General features: G+C 42.8%; 1 long non-coding RNA gene across 2 annotated transcripts in view; it reads left to right on the forward strand.

Annotated features, from left to right (window-relative positions):
* The first annotated feature begins 2,285 nt into the window (after positions 1-2,285).
* LOC113459253 (uncharacterized) overlaps positions 2,286-18,576 on the forward strand; it is a 338,631-nt gene continuing 322,340 nt past the window's right edge. Inside the window, exon 1 of one of the 2 annotated variants that reach the window (XR_012579357.1) lies at positions 2,286-18,312. This is a non-coding gene — a long non-coding RNA (uncharacterized LOC113459253). The remainder of the gene's footprint in view (positions 18,313-18,576) is intronic. The other variant, XR_012579356.1, reaches the window with a different exon arrangement.

An 18,576-nucleotide genomic window follows, 5' to 3' on the forward strand; every position in this document is an offset into this window, starting at 1 on the left:
AAGTTATGTGGGGAAAAAGGCAACTTCTTGATGCATTTAGTGTTTATTTGTGAGATTTTCTCACCAGCACCTGTAAACCCATGGTGTGCTGTGAGGAGAAGGGGTCGAGGAGCTGCTCACCAGCACGCAATAGGGTGGGAAGGCAAAAATAGGGAGGCACAGGTTAGAAAAGGATATAGGACAACCCTGTGCAGCTGTTTTTGTTATACCACAAAGCTGTAAAGTTGAAAAATTATTTAAAAAGCAAGAGATGTGCCAGGAGTACTAGTGTGTCCTGCTTATGGACGCTTGGGGTATTCTGTGCAAATTGGACTTTCCCCCCTCTCTGTTTTTTTGGATGGCTTAATATTGCAGAAGCGGAAGGGAAGAGCAACAACACACTTGGAGTGTGGAACCTTTTCCCTGATCCCTCTGCCACCAGACTGCAGCAGAGTGACCTGAGGACAGAAGCAAAGTCTGGCTGCTCCCATCTTTTCATTGCTGTAATCCAAAACATGGAGGTTATTTTGGTGTGGATGCTGGATATGAAAAGGGTCTCAGTTTGGGGGATTTTTTTTAGTTAAAAGAATTAATAGCCAGGTGGGAAGAGAAGGATAACCTGTGTATGATTTACTGGCCAGCAGGGGAGCAAGTGGAGGGGTCTTGATGGAGCTGGAGCAATTTGCATCCAGGGAACGTGGGGCTGTACCCACAGGTTTGCTCACTGATGCTCCAGACTGCAGTTGCAGACTGAGACAGCCCACATTCCTTTCACAAGTGAATAGCAACACTTTTCTTTTCACTGCAGGATTATTTGGTCAATGTGAGTCATGTGTGTGTGTGTGTGTGTGGAGACTTCTGGTTGGGTTTTTAATCTGCTCAGTAGCTTTTTTGGAAGGTGACCCATTTGCTTCTAATCAAAAGCACCTAGGAAAACCTGCTCCATAAGAGAGGTTATTCATCTCAGTGAGGTAAAAAGGATGAAAAGACAATTACTGTGTCTTGTGACTAACACAATATGTGACTCAAAACATTAAGCAAGAGTGCTGCTGACGTGATAGCCTCATCCCCTCAGCTTGAATCCACTCTGAGGCATCAGGCTGAAACATGAACTAGTCCCCCTGAAGCCAGGCTGCTCGGGCTTTGCATCCAAAGACACTGAAGTTAGTCCATAACCTAGAGAAAAAGGTGATGTTTAGGCAGCTCATTCCTGTTACAAACAAAATTGGGCGAGCTGTCATCTTTATGTTTTGATTTAGCAGGTAGAAGGTGGATTTCATAAGCAGCCTCATAGAGTCATGGCCTGCAGCCCTGGGGGCTCCTGCTGTGGCTCAGGCAAAACTTGCCAAGTAATCTCACCTTTTCCTCCTTGCCAGACTCTGCTCTGCCATTCTTGGGTTTGATGTATGATGCAGATTTTCATTTCATCTCTGTGTGGGAGTGGATGCTGGTGTTCCTTTTGCAGAATGAGGTGGCTGTGAGGTGATTTTTCTGTCCCTTTGCAATGGGCCTGTACATATCTCTGCTCCAAATGGTTTGAGAGTTGGAAATCAGAGTGTGAAAGGATGGGTCCATGCAGGGTCTGCAGAATCATAAAAAGGTTGAGAAGGACCTTAAAGATCATCTCATCCCACCCCTCCTGCCATGGACAAGAACACCTTGCACTAGACCAGGTTGTTCAGGTTCACATCCAGCCCGGTCTTGAGCACTTTGAGAAGGTGAGCTCTGTGAAATTGAACAAATAATTTAACTGGCCACATTTATATTTCAGAATACAGCTGTTGGAGTGGCAATAAAAGTAATTATTCTCTGAGAAAATTGGAAAGTTATGGGGAAATTCAATGAGTGTCCCAGAGGACTCGAGTTTATTTTCAGTGAAGCATTAGTAGCAATTTTATTTGCCATTTGAAGTGAGGTGATTCTTCTTTTGGAACTGTCAATGTTGTCTCAGATGCAGTGATGTACCAGTGATACTCTTGGTACTCTGTGTAATCTGGGTGATGCTCTTGATATCCTGTATATGAAGAAGCACAGCAGTTAAGAAGTTCCAGCAGTTAAGGTTTTTCAGAATTACACATTGCAAACATTAGTTTAAAAGAGGCAAGCAAGTCAGATTTTAAAAGGATGCTAATTACAGAAATATCTCCTTCTTCCTGAGCTTACCTGGTCCTTCCCTCATACTTCACATTTATGGTTTTGGGACCTGAGCTCAAGCAGGGAGCTGCCTCATTTCTTCAGATGGAAGATCCAGAAGGACACGCAGCTTTAGGTAGGTAAACACTGATTTTGTTGGGGATGCCATGTGGCAGCATTTTGGGGAAAGTGCCTCTGGAGGGTGGGGGCTGGATTGTCCTGCCTGTGGGTTAGAGGGGTTGTGGTGTGACTGAGCAAACCAAAGGCGAGTGAGCCACCTGTGAGCTGAGCGGGACTGGATCACACTTGTTTCAGAGCCAGCCACAGGATGTAGTGGCATGTTTGTGTGACTCTTGTAGCATTGTGCTGCACTGCGTGATGTTTATTTAGTGAAGAATCATTTCCCAAAATACAGCCCTACTGTGTTTTGCAATAGGGTGGCAAATACTGCTTTGTTTGTCAACTATGGGGTGTACCGTGCATGGCGAGTGATTCATTGCCCAGCAGGCAAGAATTTAATTTGTAAGAAACTTCTGTAGCTTAGCTTCAAAAAAACGCTCTATTTTATGTTCCAAATTCTGCTGAGAATGATAATGATTTGGATGAACTTCCAGAGGTGATTAAGGTAAGGGGTAGATTAGGCTTCTAACACCCTGCCAGATTTGGCCATAGTTTTGTGCAGTCAATTGAAAAGAAAATAAAAATTTTACCTGTGACTTTGTTTCTGATTGCAAGGAGATTTAATTTTATGCCTTACTTTGAGATGTGACATGCACAGTTGTTACCCCTGAAACTGGACAAAAGCAAAGCAGATAAATTTCAGTTTTCTTCTGGAAGTCCATGGACTTTGGGAGATCACAGTGTACCCTCCCATCCAGGAGAGCCTCATGTGGTTTGAGGTTTTATTGTAGACTTTTTCTACATCTGTACTCAGGGTAGATTCATGTTGAAGTGGAAGGCCAGCAAGGCCACAGCCAGGTGTTAGGATGTGGCATGGGTGACTCAGTAGGTGGTACACTTCCTTCTCCACCAACATTGAATAAGTGTCCTGTGTGGTAATGGTTGGGTCAGCTCCTGGCTGACATGGAGAAAAACAAAGTCACTGCTAAGGCTTTGGTTCTTGTACAGCAAAGTCCCCTGTCCTCTGAGAAGCCCAGATTTTATTCAGCCTGTTCAGCTGTGACATGGCCAGGCTTTGTGGCTCTGGGAAGTGACAACTGGATTTAATTGTACCATCCACAATTCCAAGTCCCCTGGTACTCCAGGGCTTGGACCCTGTGTGAGGGCGCAGGGGAGGCCCCTGCAGCTCTCAGAAGCTTCCAGAGACAGGGGTAAAACAGTACATCCCATAGTTCTGAGCCTCTCTGAAACCTGCCAGGGCTCACAAATGACCAAAGCATGCATGAGTTCTGTTCTGCTTTAAAAATGAAAAAAAAAAAAACCGTAAGAATCACATCTTGGGGCAGTAAAAATGTTTTTTCACCCTAAAGGTTGTTATTTCAAAGGATATTTTCATAGTGACTGAAAAAGAAACTGGAAATCCCATATTATTTCTCCTTCCCTCCCTCAGCCAGGCCCTTTCTGTGCCCAGAATTTTATCAGGTGTGAGGAAAAGGCTCCCTGGATAGAGGGAGATGTTTGGAGGCAGCATTTCGGTGTCGTTTGCTGCCTGGCCTGACTGCAGCTGGCCAGCTGCTGACATGGCATCTCCTCTCTGGGTGACACACTTAGGGGCTTGCTTTTCCAAACCCTGCCTCAAGGAACAGGAGGGAAAGTATTAGAGAGTTTAGTTATAAAATGGAGAGAATGGTGCTTCTGGAGATACAGAAAAGTACAGATACAGCTCACTGCTCTATGCATGTCCCCACAAGCAGTAAGATACTGAGTTGTTTCTCTTTGGCTGCAACTGGGCATTGAACATGGAATTAAACAGCAAAATCTGTAGTCCTGACAAAATGAAAATTGTTTTCTGAGTGCAGTTCACATTTTAAATCTGCTTTTTTTATAGCCACAGAAACAAAAACCCCATTATCGTAAGCTTTGATTATGCAGCAGAGTTTTACAGCAAATGGCACTTTCTGTATCTCTAGAGTTCCAGTGTTTGTAGGCTCTTGGTCATGTAACAAAGATCACACTGCTTTTCTGTGCAAGGGTTTGAGCATTATTGGCTGCCAAGATTACAGAAGGTAGATCTTTTTTCTTCCTGTGGAAATGATATCTATGTTATTTTTTGTTACTACATTAACATTATATGGGCTTACATGGTGTTGCGTTGGTAAAAGGTGTTGTGTCTTTCTGAACGCTTCTGTGGCCTCACTGTGGTTTCAGTAGAGATCTAGGTGTCCTAAATGTTTGTGTTACCAAAGAGGTCTGCATCTTTAACCACCTTAGGGACCTTTAACCCCTTTAGTTCCTACCTGTGCTTAAACAATTTTGAGAAGCTGATCCCTGATCTCCCTCTGAGCACCTCGTTTGTAGTTTTTCTGTAGAAAGATCCTCCTGACAGAAGGCAGTACTGACTTAGGAGCTGGTGGTTGTGATGGTGCTTGTGTCAGTTGTTGGTTCCATAGCTGGATGCAGCTCCAAGGACAAAATAATCTGAGGCACCTGCTGGAAACTTCTCCATTCAGGACAGAGCAGAGGAAAGAGCAGTGTGTCTTTACTGCTAAGGGTAGTGGCCAGAGTAATTTTTCCACTAGAATGTAACTGCATTGTAAAAACAGAGGGTAAGAAAAATACCTTAAGTTATATCCTGGTTAGTCATGCACGAAGGAACAAATGCTGAGGGAAATTTTCACTCAGCTATAGTGCTTACTCATGGTGGGTGTTGCAGTTTCTTTACTAGAGGCTCAGCTGGGGATTAGTGCTGCAGAGAGGGAATGACTGCAGCAGGAAACAGTGGCCCACTTAGTCCTGGGGCTCCAGGCAATTTGTACCCGGTGCTGATGTTGGAAACATTTTATTTTTCTGAGAAACTTCTATCGTTTGAAAAGCTGAAAATCTTTTTGCTGGTGTATTTTGGCCTTTCTGATGAAAAGTTGCAGTTTTCTGTGGAAAGCAAAGCCCTGCTTGGAGGGGACTGGACTGACTAACCTACAGGTTGCTTTAAATAGAAACATTTCCTCCAGCTCCACACATTCAAAAGACACTGTGTTTCAATGAGCTTCCCCAGTGACAGTGGAGTTATTTCAGTAATTCTTGTGCCGGCAGAGCACCCTGGGATTGGCATATGGCTGTGTTCATTGTGAGCTGTCCAAATTAAAATTATTTTTTAGACGAGCAATTTTCATTCCAGGACTTCTTGTGCTGTGCAGGAGCAGCCACAGAACACCTTGTTTTCAATAATAAATTTACTGTTATCTATAATAACTCCTGTAATGTGAGACCTTGTATTGAGCTGTGTGATCTAACAGCTGTGATTGCTGAGGGCCTGCAGTAAAAAAGCTCTGGTTGTTTTTGCAAAGAATGAAACTGATTCATAGCAAAATTATATGAGTTTTCTACATGATTTGAAGGTAGTTTGTGGGCTTTTACTCTCACTCAAATTTAAATGGTTCCCAAATTTCCAGCAGAATGATTTTTCACACTTGAGAACTGGCAAAGACAGAACCCTTTAGAGCTGACAGGAGGTGTGTGGTGTGAGTGGCAGCTGCACCTCCCTTCAGCAGAGCAGTGGAGGGTGGATGTGGAAGGAGGTGGCTGGGACAACAGCAAGCAGAACATGGCAGAAGAATCTTCTTGGGTTGGTTTGGAGAAGTCCTGGAGTGCAAATGGTGAAGGATGTGAAGATGTTAAAAGATTGGGATGAGCAGGAAACAAAGGTTGAAAGTGACAGTGAAGGAGACAGTCCCTCAGGGAAGGCCAGCTGTCCCAATCAGGTTGTGTTCTCCTGATGCTCTCTGCTGGGAGCACTCAGAGCTGATGTGTCTCTGTCTCCTCCCATTGTCCCTCCCTGACACCGAGTGCCAGCTGAGGTGCCCTTGCAGGCACGGCTCTCACTGGGGTGTGCTCTCTGTGCTGGGCTCCCCTCCCAGCCTCAGCACTGGGAGCAGAGCTCAGGGCATGCCTGCACTAACCCAGCAACATCCCACGGCACAGGGGAGCAGCAAGGCCTGCTGCCCTCCTGCATGGGGAACCTGGCTTTGCTCTTCAATTTGCCAGTGCAGCTTCGTGTTGAGGTGGTGCCCACCCAGCAGTGAGTGTGTCCAGTGGAGGTGAGGGGCACTGGGAGCAGGGGGACGTGGAGTGAAGGAGTAGGAGCCCAAAGCTGACAGGCCCTGTGCAGGGCAGCTCTTCATGTCTTCATCTCACTCATCTATTTGTGGCATTGGTGATTCCCATGACCCTGGGGTTTTGCTGTGAAAGGAAAGTTTGAAAGCTTACCATAATTTATTTATAATTATAAATAGTAATAAAACCAGAGACAGTTTCTGGGCTCAGTACATTCCTCGCAGCAGGATTCCCCCTTGACACCAATCTCTGTTCCAGGGAATGGAATGCCCTCCATTCCCTTTCTGCACTAAACTTTCTCTCCTCCAAACAATAACTCTGTGTTGCTTCCAGTGGCTCAGTTGTACCATGGTCCTACTGTGTCCCATCCCAACACCTCCTGCACTATTGCTGTGCTCTGATGAAGATTTTAAGCAGGGAGTCATTCAGAATATTTAAATTATTCTATAAATTAGGCTTAGAGAAGTGAGAGCCAAGTATGCAATTTCTACATTTCCAGACAAACTGTGTGTTTTCTCAGAGGTTTTAAAGCCAGTTTTATAGGCTGAGTATGGCAAAAATCAGTGTAATCAGCAAATACTGACCTTTATGATAGAACTGGATATTGGCTTTAGAAATTGTGGTCCAGGTCAGGTGATCTAGATCTAGGAAGAAAGTGAACTTAATTTGCCTCTCAATGTGATCTGATGTTTCTCAACATCTGATATCTAGGAATATATGTCATGTCAGAAAACCACAAAGTTAAGACCAGAAAATAGAATGGAGGCTTTAAAACGAAAAAATCACTTCTTTTCTCCTCTTTTTTTCCCCTTTGACGAAAATCTTGAAATATTTTTAAAACAACAAAGATATTATTGTAAGTATATGGTAATATGGATTCTATAATTGCCTGGAATAAGGAATCAGATCTCAAATGTCTTGTACCTGAGTTGTTAAAAAAAAAGCCTAGGCAGTACAAGGATTTGGGCTTTACTGATTCACACCAGAAGAGCATCTGGCCAGTTAGTGGTTTGGACTTTTTGACTGAGCTTTTTTTTGGGCTTTTTTTCTTAAGAATGTGAAAGTTAAATTGTGATAAGGACTCAAGGAAGGTGTTGTGGAAGCCTCTTTTATCTCTCCCTAGTCCCCAGTTTTGTCAGTATGTGTTAGTCTGAGCTTTGTGGAGTGACTGAAGTGTCTCGGTGATATTAGTCTGCATTTAGATAGGACTGGATTGTTTTGAATTCAGGTAACTCATTTGTGCCTCACAGAGCAGAGCTGGGGCTTGTTCAGCATTGTCTTGAGGAGCCTGCTCAGTGAAAGCCTAAAGGGAACCAGAGCAGGTTTATGCAAAATGGAAAGAGTGAGGAGGACTCTGCTCCTTGGCATGAATGCTTCTTGAGTTTTGTCAGCTTTCTTTTAAATATTATTCTTTAACCTTTAACCTTTAGCTCCCTCCATGTTAATTGAAATCCACATTCTTTTAAACATCAGGCAACACAAAGGGGCTGTCTCCAGTAGATTTTGGCCTCAAGTCACCAAGTTGCCACTCATCAGCTGAGCTGCAGCAGCTGATGACACATGTTCTCATAAATGAATGCTTACAAATTAATATTAATGGGAACTGAATGTACAACTGCCCTACTGAGATTTGGACTTTTTGTCCAATTTATAATATTTTTTGTTTTGTTCATTTTACTGTGGAGACATCTGTTTGCCTTTATTCCAGTGGAAATTCAAGAGCTAACCTCGGTCAAAGTTTATTTTGTTTTTAGCGTTACATTATATTTTCAGAAACATAATCAAGCCTAAGTTCACTCAGGCAAATCAGCTCCTGTTTTCAGCCTAGCCTCCTTTTTCTTTGAAAAGTTGTGCTGCATTTTAATGGTCAGGATTAAAATTAACCACCTGCTTTCCTGGATCCAAGCTAACACTGGATCTAAGGCAGCACAGCCTCACACAGTGAGGCACAGACATTTCCGAGCCATTCTTTTATTGCCCCCTTAATGTCTGTCAGCAAGAGAAGCTCGTGCTTATGTGCAATATTCCAGTTTTAACACCCCTCCCAGAGAACAGGGAAATGTTGGATTAGATTTGATTTTAATCCCACTGAAAAGCTTTCCCATTTTTTAAATTGTCAGCATCTGGATGTTTCTGGAATTGCCACTGGTGGAAAAAGAAGTTCTTTCTGTGGCTGCACAGAAAGAGTGATTTTGACAGAGGACTGGACTGAATTGTTTAAGTATTGTACATCCGTGGCCTTTCAGAAATTCCATGAAATTGCCTGTACATGTAGATGAGCTGAGCATCAAACCAACTTTGATGGAATAATAAGTACTGGGGTTAGAAATTGAGGAAGTCATTCAGTCAGTGGAGCCTGTGGATGGCAGAAGGGGGAGTCACTCAAGGGGAGCTGTGTAAACCCAGTTCTTGCTGTATATAACTCAAAACAAGACTTTGCAGCTTAATGGAACTCCTGAATTCTTACATCGTACATCTTCAGCCTTTCCTCCATAAAGGGGCAGAAACTTCTGGTGGAGCTGTTTGCTTTGAAATGAGTTATTCAGTACTGCATCCATCTAATCCAAAGCTTTTCCATCAACACTAGACTGAAAGTTTCCTGTTCTTTGGTTTTCTGTGGTCTACCTTCTTAGTCACCATAACCTCTGGACTGCCAGGTCATACACGACTTGTAAGTTCTGGCTTGTGTTTGATTATAGTGGGAGCTCCTAAACCCCTTAATTTGCTTACTAATTCCATTGGGAAAGACTGAAAAATGAGTTTGAAAGCCAAATGTTATCTACTAAAAAGCCTCTTTTACTAATATGTAAAAAATGTCCAGTTCCATCTAAACCCTGCTTTTTTTGTCTAAGGATATAACATCCTGGTGACATCAGAGACACTCTCACTATATTATTTTTGGCCCATTCACAATGGCTTTAACTCTCAGTCCTGTCTCAGCCAAAATTGTGTCAAAGGGGTCAGAAAGGAGAATGTAGTAGCAGCACTAAGAAGGTCATTTTTGTTTAATATGTTGGGTGTGCTCCCTTAAACCCTGGAGCTTAGTATCTGAGCAACATTTGATTGGCTTGGATCAAGTACAAGTGCTTCTATACTGGAAAGTAATCCTGATAGATTTTACAGGATGTTTCAAGTTACTAAAGCACAAACCCCTGGATGAGGGCGAGTTAGAGGGAAGGAGGACCCTGCTGGGCTTGCCTCTGGAAGAAACAGCAGAGGCACTGGTTTGCTTTGGAGGGGATGAGTGAGAGGGCGTTGGGACACTGACTAAGGCTGACAGCCCCTCCATGGCTGGGATGTGGGACTTGCACACCATTTCCATTATGGTAATGGCAACTTCCAAACGCAGATGGCAATCTCAGTGACTCTCTCTGCTCCACAGGGCAGCTACAAACAAACAGCAGCCAGCAGAATGGTGTGAAATGCTGGCAGTGGCCATGAAAAAGTTCCTCTGCCTCCTGCTGAGGTGTCCTTGGGACGGGCAGGGATTGCTGCAGGCACATGTTCAAAACAGCACAACAGACCAGGGAGAAAGAATCTTTAGGTTTGGGAGAGAGGAAGGACAGCTATGTTTGTACACGTGATCAAAAAGCACCAGAGATGCAGTGAGAAAACGATGTGCACTAGGAGTCCTCTGAGCTGTATTTGCTCAATATTGTTCTTTTTGGGGTGGGAGGAAATCCCCAGAGATGCTTCTCAAGAGTCTGTGCTGCTTGCTGGGAAACAGTGGGTGGCAAAGATCTCCTTTTAAATAGGGTCAGCAACCTACTGAATAAGGCACTTCAGCCTCGTTTCATATCTACCTTTACATCTTTGAAAGTTTGTGTTTCAACTAAATTTTATCCTTGGTCCTGACCTCTTTTGCTGTAGTATTATCCCTATGTATATATACAGTGATTATTTAACAGAACATTAGGACTCCTAACCATCAAAGCTTGGTAGAATTTGAATTATCCTAGGAAAGGATGAAAAATATATTTAATTTCACCTGGTACCTACTAACTCTTTGCTTGTTCATCATCCTGGACAGCATTTAGACAAAAAGACCACCAAAATGTTTTATTAGTTGTATCTCTTAATGTTCCTGTTTACATTGGGGAAAAAATTATTTGAAGGTATTTTGCATGTAAAGTTAACCTGTTAAACACAGAAATAGAGAAAAACTTGTATGGAACATTCACATCAGAGGCTTGGAAAAAACCTGAATAACCTCTCCCCACTAAAAAGTCTGATATGGGTTCTACTCCTTGCCTGGAAACAGAATGTCTGAGACCGTGACTGAATCAAGTCAAGGTGGTTGCAAATTTTGCTCAAATCTCAGCTGGAAAATCAGGCCACAGTGAAATTAACCACATAAACAATGTCTCCAGGAATAAATGCCAAGAAAATGGGAAAAGTGGGCTAAATTTCTGTTTGGCTAAGGTCAGGGAGAAGGAAAAGGGGGACAGTGTTATTTTCACAGAGAAATGGACAGGAATCACCAAGTGTGAAATAAGCCAATGATGCCTTTCCTCTGCTGTTTATTGGAAAGCAGTGGGAGCCCTTCTCCTGCCTACTTCACCAGGGGGAAGGAAGGTCTAAACTGGAAAAAAAAAAAGTTTTCTAGTTTTTTTAGCAACTTTTTACATATCTTTGATCAAGGGCCTGATTTTTTTTAGCCTTGTTTGTTCTCTTTTGCAAAATGAGAATAAGATGTCTCTTTGTTAGCTTCATACATGGGATCTTTCTTACCTAGCTCTTGTCATCAATAAAACCCTAAAAGACTGAAAAACAATGATGTTTTTGTCCAAGTTAACCTCTCCTGGAGGGCAAAGAGAGATGAGCAGCTACATCCCATCCCATTGGTGTCATTTGAATGTGCCCAGCTCCTTTAAAGATCCAAGGAGGCTGATGCCCTCAGTCAGTGCCTTGTGCCTGCACAGGGGACTGTGAGCATGGACTCTCTGTGCAACACCTTGCATGTCTGGGCTCCAGCTCTGCTTTTATTTGCACTGGGAAATACAAACTGGAAGCAGTAGTATGATGGCAGGGGTAGAAAACCCAAACTGAGCAGCTCCTAAGGCTCCTTCCCTCCAGGGATCAGGAAGGTGGAGTCACTTGCTGGGTGGTACCCTGATTGGAAAATCAATTCAAATATTCACCTATATGATTTGCAAACACTCGGACAAAAGAATAATAAAAAAGTATTTCTGGCATCAGACTTGATCTGAAATAATTGTTTTAAGCCAGCTTTACTCTGCATTGTTTTGCAGGTAATTTGCACCTCTTGTGCATGTGCAGTGTGACATTTGCACTGAGCCCAGCCCCATCTGCATTTCCATGCAGAAATCCTATGGAGCACATGACTTGGCACCAGGCATGAGAGCATGGGCTGGGTACCTGAGTGCAGTTCATACCTTGTAGTTCATTCAACTGCAGCTGAATGGACCTGCTGTTTCCAGCAGACTGCTTTTCTAGAGAGTTCAGAGTAGCAGTGAAATTGTAAAAAGGTTCAAGCCCTGAGCTTTGCTAAGAATTAGACCATGAAGTCACCACCAGCAGCTTGATTGGCCAGAAATGCTGGGTGACACTGAGCCTGCAGAACTCCAGACACCCAGTGCTCCATGGCCTGGGGTTTCACCACCTCACACAGTGTAGCTGCAATACTGAACCACTTTTTGTCATCCTGAGAATGTTTATGGTTGTGAGAGCAGAAATCTTAAAAACAAAACAAAACCCCCCCAAACCCAAGCGGAGATTTTCTTCTCTCTTGTGCATATGTATTATTTCTGGCTGCCATGTCATTTTTCCTCTGTTGTCTGGCTTTGTAGAGTTGATAGTATCACTGTGGTCAAACCAACTACATTTCCAGACCTGGGCTGCACAGCCCATTGCTGAGGTGAACGGAGAGGTTTTTAACAAATAACCTCATAAAACTGCTGCACTTTTTGCTCAGCAAGAAAAAGTTCATCGTGCAGTATTCCAGTTCTTTGGGCTCCTCAAACCAACTGGAATTTGCCCACCTTGTCATGAGATGCTTTCTTTCTCTTGTCACATGTTCTGTGCTGTTTGCCCCACGAGTTACAGATGGTAATTTTAATTTGAAAATATAAATGTAATAAATTCAGCAGATTAGTATTTGGCTGGGATTGAGGGCTGAGATTGTTCAATTGACTATTATGGAAAACACATCAGCCAACCTCATCCCTGACCAGAGAGCAGTGGTTCCATCCCCTTACAAACAAAGCCTTTGTTTTGTCTTCCTTGCTCTGTGATTCTGGTCTCTACTGTGCATTTGTTTCCAAAGCAAAACAAAGAATTCATAATCTTTGGCAGTTGAAATATTTCAACTTGGATTTTCCTGTTACACAACTTACCTACCAGCTGATGGAGTAGGAGATGACCTCACTGCTGAGGAACAGTATTTTTTCAGATGCCTTCAGCCCTGTTTGTTTCTAGTCCAGCTTTAACCAGGAGCCAACCATCAGGCGGAGTCTAAGGCTCAGGGTGCTGGTGCTGCTGCCCCACATCCCATGTGCAGAAAAACTCAAGCCTGTCCATGTGATATGGTCTGTGAAATGAACACACACGTTATTCATATTCCTTGTGGTGAAATGTAGGGGGTTATGGATAATCCATGTCTGCCATGCAGCCCTTGGCTCTTTTACCTGCATTCTGCCTATTGCTTCCCCTGGTTAGTTATAATATGTCTAGACTTGTATCAGATGTAATGATCATAATGACAACAAAGATTTCATTTTTCCTCCAAATGTGCTCCAAACTGACCCTGGCTTGGAGTGCCAGCAGCTTCCTGCAGTGCAGACAGTCTCGTTGTGTTGCTGGGTATATTCTAGGGACAGATTTGAGCTAGGAGCAAATTTGAACTTTTAGGTGTGACTGCCATGAAACTCAGTTTTCCATTGAGTCATGTGATATCTCTTCCTTATTATTTTGGCCATTCTGTTCAGACAGGTTTTAAGTGTTTCATTTTTTATTCCGAGATGCTGAAAACATGAGCCAAGGAAGCCTAGCAGAGGAAAGCAGGAGAAGAACATGTGAAAGGATGTAAGGTACTGGACTGTTCTCTATGTTTTGGTTTGGTTCTTTATCAATGTAAACTGCATGAGTATTAATCACTGAGCATGATGGGGTCTTGAAAAAAGCAAATTAATTTAGAAAATAGATAGACTACCTGGGTAAGGACAGCACCATTATCAGGCCTGAAAGACAAGCACTGAATGACTCCTACTTTTTGCATGAATATTTGTAGGATCAACATATAAAGTTGAAAGTTGAACTAGAGGGAGGAATGAAAAGGGAAAAAAATGACTTTTCTTTGCAGGTCTTCTGCCAACCATTTGATTTTTCTGAGTGTGCATTTTTTGACATTTAGTAACAATAATTTGATTTGTTTTAGTGTTGGAGGCCCTTGGCCAAGCCTGGGGATTTGTTTTGCATTGCACGTGTTGCACATGTAGGGACAGCTCTGCTCATAGGACTTGCAAAGCGCAGGAGCAGAAATAAAGACTCACAGAGGTGCTGGTTGTTTCCATGGGGCGATGGAAAAGGCCAAGCAGGTCACTGGCATAGCCAAGAATAAAGCCCAAGTGTGCTGACTCCTGATCTTGTGTCCTGCTTACTAAACTTTCCCTCCTGAAGCAGAAGAATGGCAGCCAAAATGCTGCAATTGTCTGGGGTGGGAACAGGGTTGAGAAAGACACTGAGCAAAAGCCATGTTCAGCTTTTGATGAATTTGTAATTTTCTGGATTTGTCACTAGCAGTGACAAAACTGCCAGCACAGTTTCTGCTGTTGAGTTCTGTACCTAACAAATTTGTAGTGGGTCTTGACTGCTCACCCTCCCTCTGTTTCAGCATTTCTCTCTGCATGGTGTCTGTAGAGCCAGATATTTTACTGGATTGTTTTATAGCTTTCCAGAAGTGAATAGTATCAATCACCCAGTAGCAATATATGAAATCAAGCATCTTTAGATGCTGAAGGGGTGCAAACTTGAAGCTTGGCAAACCATCTTTTAGGGAAGAGTTGGACAGATGTTCTGTGCCTTCTCCCGAAGCCTTTACACGCCGGCACACAACATGTACAGTGGTTGCCATAAGCTTTTATTAGGGCTGTTTTTCCATTTCTGAGAGGGAACAGGCTGCAGTATCTGCAGCACTCGTTGTGTTCCCTGTAGGAAATGGATAAAGCACACAGAGCACACGGGAACAAAGCAGAGCTGCCAGCCCCAAGGATGGATCTGATAAGTGCTGCATGCCCAGAGCAAGGCTGCAGAGCTGGGCTCAGAGGCATTCTTGTGAACAGGGAGTTGATTTAACCACTACCATTTACCACCGAGACCTAGATTTATGTGTTTATAGTCATTTCTATGTCAATACGTCAGTGCTCAGTGCAGATCAGCTCTCTCTAAAGAGGACAGGAATGATCAAATTTCCTCTTTACTGAAGGGTGAGCAGGAGCCACAGAAAGACTTCATGATTTGTTCACCTAGCCAGCCAAGATGGAATAAGGGATTCCCAATTCCCAGTTTGTTTTTCTAGTGACTGGTGGAGTCTGTTTCCATTCCCAAGCAGTAATGGCTATCCTAAACCCATTAAGAACACTCCTTCCTATTCCATATTCCAAACTAGAACAAACTGTACTGATCTGACCCCAGTTGTGAAGCTATAAATTTAATTTACAAGGTCATTTATATGGGAGGAGAAGTAGTGTCAAAATACAAGAATCTGTGCAAGTAGAAAACAGAAGAGGCATGGATAACATAACCCCTATAAAATGTCTCCACATGTGATTTGTGTGGAAACAGTTGCTCTGAGATCAGAAGGAAATCTGTTGCTTTTGGCAAAACTGGTAATTCTACAGCTCAGGAGTTACTAGGGCCTTTGTGTGATACTTTCTGAGCTATGGACTTATCTTAAAGACTTCCTGTTTTGGAGCTCTCAGCCCTGCCAAGATGTTTGTCTTAGAATGATTCAGTTCTGTTATTAGAATGATATCAAGATTTACAATGAGCTGGTAAAAGATTAAAAGATACAACTGCAGCAAGCGTATAGATGAATATAGTCTGGAATGGAAGGTAGAAGATTCAAGAAGAAAATTTCAGGCTGGATGTTGATTTAGCAGTATTTTAGGCACTCTGTGCTTTCTGTAAGTCCATCAGTCCAGCAAGCCTGTACTCAATGTAACCCTTGTTAGCTCTAAAACCTCTTTCCTTCTACTGCCAGCTCAGTGTTGTGCAGTGTGGATAGGAGATAGAAAAAGCCAAATGAAATTGCTTTGATTTTAATGTCTCTACAGAAGTAACTATGGCACATGGTCTCTAGAGCTCTCCTGTAGTGGGTGCTGACCCAGTTCCTATGCAAACAGGGTGACATTTGGTCTGTTCTTTGGTAACTTCTCTAAGGGATGCTGATCAGAATAGGGAGCAACCACCTCTGGTTTCAGCTGTGACTCATTTTGAAGCCAAAAAAGGCAATTACAGCTGCATTACTGTGGAGCTGGGAAAAGAGACAGCTGAAAACAAACTATTATTTTGCAAAAGGATCTGAACATGCAAGGTACTCCATGGGCATTAAAGGGTCTGAGCATCAGTGGGAATCACTAAAGTTTCTTTGGAAAACACGTGACCCTTTTACCATAATGACCACGTCCTGTCAGTGCTCCAACCCTGCCAAAACCCAACCTGCCTCATCCTAAATAGCAACAAAAAGACATGCAGTCAATTTATCTTCAAATCACAAATCAATGCACTTGGGGTTAAAATTCTATCAAAGCAGAGTTGGTAGCTCCCAAACACAGGGCAGATACAAACCTGTCTTGCTTGGGCACGGTGAGTGCTCTCGATTTTGGTCAATTTGATTTATCAGGTGCTACCAAAATGTGGTAACATAAAATGGACCAGGAAAATTCAAAAGCACAGCGGGAACAGGTATTTTACCAGCTGTGCTTGAGGTGTTGGGCAATACTTTCTCCACAGGTTCAGCTTTCTTTCCCTTGTAGCATCTCAAGGATGTAGATTCAGGAGTGGAGTTCTCATCTGAGCTTCAGCCACACTCTAAGGAAAGTACTAGCAAGGTTTGGAGAGAATGTAGATAGAAAGTAACCCCAAACTATTCAGAACTGCTGCTTTTCTAATCTTTTCTAGCTAGGACAAATGAAGAGGGAAACCTTGGTTCTGATGAAATCAGTGGGAATTTTTATTTTTTCTTGCAAGGGGCCAGGATTTTACCCCCACCTTGGGAGCCTGTGAGTCTGAAGGAGAAGGTAAAGTGCCTCTTGTCCAACTGTGCAGGCAATCACTGGGCTAAGCTGTGTGATCTGGGCATAATTCAGTTTTTCTTCTCCAGCCACTGGAAAGGTGAGGGAGCTTTTGGGAAGTGGATTCTGACTTAAATGTCAGAACTGAAAAATAAAAAAGTGTGACTGGATAAATGAACAGAATGAGATGATGGATTAACTCATATATTTGCAGTTACTCACCTGGTCTCCTCCACAGTATAAAGTCACCTTCTTCCTTTCAGTGGCAGGTTTTGTTGTCACTTGTAGTTAATATTGTAATTAAATAAACATAGATTTGGCATGAAATTTATGCTGGCCTCTCGCATTCATGGAGTAAGGAAAGAGGCACCTATCTGACCTGGCTCTGTGACACGTGGGACCAATCAGTCAAAGGTTTTGCTCCACAGAACAGTTGTTTAGATAGCAATTCACAAGATTTACAGAGCAGATAAATTATACTGGACTCCAAACCACACCATATCCCTTGCTTGTCTTAAGGTTAAAAGGGGAAAAAAACATTTATGAATGGATAGAGGACAGGATGGGAGCTGAGCTCTCTCTCCCACTCCCTCACAGATACTTGTATGTATAGCTGGTTTATATATATATATATATGTAGGAATTATAGCATTTAAATATACAGGGAATAGAGACTGAATCAGCTGCTGAATTTGTTGGAAGCATGGGCACTCAGAAAGGTGCTGATTTAACAGCTCTTGAACTCTGTAGAGGCTCTTCAGGAGCTGTTGAAGCCTCTTTGGAAAAAAGCACTTCATTTCTGTTGGTTTTGGGAGAAGAGAGCCTCAGTGGCAGCAAACATCCTGTAACAGAGTGGATTTTTTATTGTGTTAAAAAAAAAAAGAAAAGAAAAATCTCTGTTTTGAGCTGTTATTAATTGTCACTGTGCAATTGAAAGGTCAAACCTGATGTTCTTGCTTCAGCAAAATGCTTTGGAAAGCCAATGGAGTTTTGCCTGAGAAAATACTGGATAGAAGCATGCACAAATGTCAGCATTGGGACTGGATTTGAACTGGATTCAGGCATTAGTTAAGAGAGTTCCAGAATAAGCTCTAAATGTTGGAAGTGCTATCTTTAAAGGGTGCTTCTGCATGAGAAATATGAGGTGATCCCCTCAATTTTAAACTCTTGGGAAGAAGGAGGAAGTGGCTCTCATTTCTGGCTCTGTTCCCTCGGTCCTAGGGGTGTGAGCTCCCAAGGGTCATTAAATAAGTCTAAGGTCAGGCTAAATGCTGCTCCTAAAGGTTCCAGCTGGTTGTCCCCATCCTGTCCCTCCTGAGCAGGTGATGTCAGGGTGACTTTCAGTCCAGGCCTCTTCAGAATGCCTTGGTGTCCATTTTGTCATGAATGTGCATTTACCAGCAAGAGTATTCACAGTGTGACAACTGTCCAAGGTGCAGGAACCAGGATGGTGCTGGAAGAAGTGGGATTTCATTTGTTTAGCAGCTGCAGAGGCAGCTCTACTGCTTGTCTCTTTCCAGGCTGACCTTCCTGTCCACACCAAAGCTCACCTGTCCTGCTCTCTGATCTCTCCTGGAGCACTTACCCTGTAACATTCACAAGATCATTTTCTGTGTGGCTTCTCAAGCACTGACTGAAACATTTCTTATTTCTGTGTCAGGTTCCTAATTTGACCTTTGCAGATCTCATCTGAGTAACCAACCATGGGATAGAAAAGGTAATGACTAATTTTTGTGAACAACTTACACAATGCAGCATCCTAAATTAAATAACGAAATGTCAACAGCAAACTTCTTGTAAGTTATTCTGAGAAGGAGATGGAAAACAAGTTCACAAGTTCTTTCAAATAAATCCAAAAACATCTCAAGTTACTGACAAACAAAAGAAAAGAGATGGAGGTTTCCCAAGAAATTTATCATACTAATCAACTCCATTCCTGTCCAAAATGAACCAAAAGGTTGGGAAAATGCAGGTATATCTG

The sequence above is a fragment of the Zonotrichia albicollis genome, chromosome 3 (assembly GCF_047830755.1).
Source record: "Zonotrichia albicollis isolate bZonAlb1 chromosome 3, bZonAlb1.hap1, whole genome shotgun sequence".
Lineage (NCBI taxonomy): Eukaryota > Metazoa > Chordata > Aves > Passeriformes > Passerellidae > Zonotrichia > Zonotrichia albicollis.